Source organism: Chamaea fasciata, unplaced genomic scaffold, assembly GCF_029207755.1.
Source record: "Chamaea fasciata isolate MVZ Bird 193981 ecotype frontalis unplaced genomic scaffold, bChaFas1.0.hap1 SCAF_3, whole genome shotgun sequence".
Lineage (NCBI taxonomy): Eukaryota > Metazoa > Chordata > Aves > Passeriformes > Sylviidae > Chamaea > Chamaea fasciata.
In genome coordinates this window covers 76,699,334-76,704,109 of record NW_027094088.1, presented here as the reverse complement: position 1 = coordinate 76,704,109, position 4,776 = coordinate 76,699,334, and positions in this window count along the sequence as shown.

Here is a 4,776-nt window from a genome sequence, read left to right as displayed (position 1 = left end):
GTGTATCTTCCACTGAAAATATTGGTTTGTTCAGGAAATTAAAAGAAATGAAAATGAAATGGATTTGTGGGGGAGGAAGTTTGAATAGATCAGAGAAAACTGTGGCACATCCTAAAACAGTTAAGAAAAAACATATTCTTACAGGTTCTTCTTTCTTTTGCCATATCCTTCTCTTAAAATCAGGAAAAGTCCAAGTCAAAGTGATCTTCCATTGCTCTGGCTCTCTAGTTTAGTTAAACCTGAAAATCATTAAATATAACAAAATTACCCCTCAGCTTCACGTTAAACTATTCCATTAGCTTAGAAGAGAGTAGAAAGGACATCGGGAGAAGATGTAAATGGCAATGTAATTAGGATTTGGGAACAGGATATTTCTTGCAGTGACTAAAAAGTGTTTGGAAGAAACTTCCTTTGTTCATTAGGGCTCATTAAAATTCTTGCCCCAACATTTTTTCCATATTCATACAAGGCAAAACCTAGTCTGGATCACTACACCTGACTGCTACATCGGCAAGTGCTCATATTTCTTCATTGCATGCTTAGTTGGAAAATTATATTCAAAGGAGCTTTTTAAGAAAGAGTTGCCTCATTTTCACTTCATCCTTGTAGTGAATAGTCTTTTGTTAGATATTTTACTGTCTTGTCTTTTGAATCTCCAAAGCAACTGTGTGTATCATATTCAAACTTTTGTGTGTAGTATACTACTGCTCAGGTAGTATACATATAAAGCTGAAAACAAAACAATACAGTGCAAGGTTGTAAGTACTAAATAATTAACAACATTAATCTTTGTCTTGATGCACAAGTCCTCATAAACTACAGAGATATTGCAGAGCAACAGTAACATAAAAATGAAGTGCCCTGAGCCATCCTTTCCAGAACCAGGAGTGTTAGGTTGTAAACATTGTTGCTCATCTCTTGTTTTTAAAGTGCATGTCAAGTAGGGAGTTATTGTTAAGGTTCCATCCTCACTTTTCACACAAAGGAGAAAGAACTTGGCTAGACTGGCCTCTAGGAGCACATTTTTTATCAGGGTAATTTTAGGTATTTTCAGGCAGTCACAGAAATAATTATCGGGAAAGGAGGAGGTGTGGAGAACATAGCAAATAAAAAAATAGCATATTTATAAGCTTTTTATTTTTTCCAGACTTTTTTTTTTTCTTAAATTTATCATTATTGTTATTTTGCATGCCTTTAATTTGGAAAAATTAGGAAATTTTTTTATGAGGGGAAAAAAAAAAACCCAACAAAAACCCAAAAAAAACCCCACCAAAAACCTGAAACATTTAAGTGCTTTATTTTCTCTCACTTTGAAAGTTTTTACTTTTGCCTATATGGTCTCTTTATAGATGGTCTTAGAAAACACTTGATAACACAATCTGCCCAACTTCTACAAGTCTGAAATTGAGCTCCTTTTAGCTCCTACTGGGATGGAAAGCCACTGTTTATCTTCCCTCTCTATTCTGTAGTTTAAATATGTGTAACATTCTCTATGGTCACAGCCCAGACTTAAAACTGTTTTTAAACCAGTGTAATTAAGCAGAACATGTCAATATCTCCAGAAAACAGATGTCATAATTTTGGCTGATTTCTTATATGTTTCTCCCTCACTGAAAATGCTATAAAACAGTGATGCATTTTTACTGTAACATATCACCTGCTTTAAAGAGGAGTACATGATTGTATTTATTTATCCATGTCTATAAAGCACACATACATGTGCACACAATTTGTTTTCCACATGGTTCTAGTTCAGAAATTACCAGAGCCATAGAGGAATAAAGATAGAGGAATAAAAGTAAAGGACTAGAGTAAAATAATGAAGTGCAAGCACGTGAGATTTGACTCACTGTAAGTTGTGTTGGCTGCTTACAGAGGCAGACTTAGTAGTAAAGCTGTCATGCATACCACAAGTACAACTGCACTGAAGCCCAGAGACTGGGAAAGCCAAGCTGAAAATGGCAAGGGAGAAAACAGTACTGGGTCTTGGCTGAAGCAACTGTCTGACTATCCGTTTCATCAAGTCTCACTGCATCTATACTGCCCTGTAAATAGGACTCAAGCACTGGAAAGCTTGGTTTACGTAGAGTGACATGAATTTTCTGGTTTATTAAATTCCCCAAGAGCTTTCCCAAAAGTCAGTGCTATTTGACTAAAGAAAATATTTGATCTGAGGATATATGTGAGACTTCATAACACAGATTTAACTTCCTGAACGTTCAGGTCAATGTATAGACCATAATCAAGGTCAACCTCAGTTCCAAGCCTTGCTCTACTGAAAAGCAATTAACTATTTCCTTCCTATTCCCCGGATTTCTGACCTGTGGAGAGAGAAACTCCACTACCTATGCTATGGTTTGACTGTATATTCAAGATGTGCATTTGTGAAAAATCACCTTCCCAAAAAGGCAAAATTGTTTCATAAGGAACCCTAGAACCAATACTTACTCAAATTTTGACACTTGTTTGATTTTTTTGTTTGATTGATTGATAGTGGCAGGGTTTTTTAAATATTTTTTTTATTTTTTTTAACATCTACAGAAGTTAAAGAGGACATTGAAGAATTTTGGAGAGAACACAGAATACTGCTGTTATAATTTTATAATTTTGAGTGGAGTCCTCTTCACAACTGGTGAATATTTTGGTGAAATATCTTCTTAGATCTCACTGGCAGGAGGTGAAGTGGGACACAAAGCATTAATCTCAGCTGAAAAACGCTCAGTGGGCTGTATGTCATCTATTTGTATGAGTGTTGAGGTCATTCAAAAGAACAGGCACATTGAAGAAATTGTATCCTGTATATAGATATAGATATAGATATAGATATAGATATAGATATAGATATAGATATAGATATAGATATAGAGAAAGAGAGACCCCTTGGGAATGAATATGTTTTGAAAGGCATGTTTTTGTGTGCATTTATGTTTTAGATCTTTTAGGCATGTTCACAGTGTGGAGTTAAAGGACCCATATAACCCAACATAAGGGGTGACTATGTCTCTCATGGAAAAGAACCTCAGGGAAGAGGTCTTCTATTTGCTCCAAATTCTTCTGAATCCTAAATGTAAGGAAAGAGTCACTTCTCAGCACTTGACTGTGCTGCAGTCTGTTGGGGTTATGTTGTGTCAGCTTATAAAGACTGATTTGCCTCCTACTCTTGCAGGATTATAGGAAATAATTGCTTCTGACTTATTTAAGAGAACAAGTTTATATCACAAAGCTAAAATAAATAAGAACATGATTGGAAACTGATGCAGTCATTTAAGACTTACGCAGTTTTTTCTCTTTTTTTTCCCTAGATACAGTTCCTTTAATATCTCTAAATGATTCTGTGAGGAAAATGCTTTCACTGCCATCTAGGTTTGGATTGTTATTATCAGGAAAATTATCAGGAAATTATCAGGAAAGTTAGAAAAATGCTTTTTTCTCTCCTTCTCTGAAAGCCATAGTAACATTGTATATAGTTTATTCTCTTTGTCTCTGTGTATTATGACTGAGCAGATTGTGAGTCGTGGGTGTGGCTGGCAATTAAGATAATAATTGTTCATAGAATATAGAAACTGCATTAGAAAAAGGAGAAATTCCTGCCTCCTTCTCTGCTCTTTTAGACAGTGAAAATATGGTCTTTATTATGTCAGATACTCCACTGAGTAATATGCATTACTTTTCAAATAAGATACTGGGTGGCCAACTGGCATAGCATTTTTGGATAATGTTTGTAAATGCTGTAAACCTGCAAGCATTTTTATCGTTGCTCAAAGATTACAAGAAAGGTTAGAGCAAGGCTGAATTTAGAATTATGGGAGGTTTCAAGCCAATGTCTTTTGTCTTTTTAAGATGCAGTGAATAAAAATTCAGTGAGAATATAGTTTCAAAGGTTTGTTTCTTTTCATGGCTAGGGACACTTCTGTGCCCCTTTCTTTTTTAAGGTGGACTTTGTAATTTTGCTCTTCCTGCCTTTTTTTCTTTTCTTTTCTTTTTTTTCTTTTTTTTTCTTTTTTTTTCCTTAGGTAAAACTACATAATTTTCTCACTTCCTGGACTGTGGTTCCAGCACTACACCAGTTCTTTTTATTTTGAGTCCCAACATGCCATTAACAAAGTCTATTTCTTTAATCTTTTGACTATCAAAGTTTAGTGATCTCTGAAGCTATCTGATAGTAAATGCTTGATTTTCTCATTGTGAAAATATGGTGCATTCTGGAGATTAGAGTGGATTTATATTTCATCCTTTGTACCATTTGCCAAAAACCAATTTTTTTTAGTCACTTATTACAAAAGAAAAATTAAAAAAAAAGAGGACTGCTATTTCTATTATAGGGCTGGTGTATTCATTTAATGATAAGTGAGTTCAAGTAGCAGAAAGAAAAAGAAGAGTATAAAATGTGCAGCTAAGTCTAGTTTTTTGCACCTATTTTAATTTGGCATCTTTCCAGAGATTTTACTGAAATTATAATCTGTGCCAATGAGTATAATATGTGGTTTCCAGAAAATATCAGTGCATTAATTCACTTGGCTAGACATAGATTTCTGTGGATGATGCTTAAAAAGACATATTTTTTATATTTTTCTTGAAAATTTCTTTCAACATGGTAATTAGGATAATGGATCATGCCCTCACTATAATCTATGAATCGGTGAGACAACTGTGCTTGTCTATGATAATGCATATCACAACCCCAAGGCAAAGCATATGAGAGCTGGGGAATGCATTCTTGGGGAGAGCTGTCTAACAAAACGCATTTCTACCTAAGGCAAATAATATCCTCTGAAA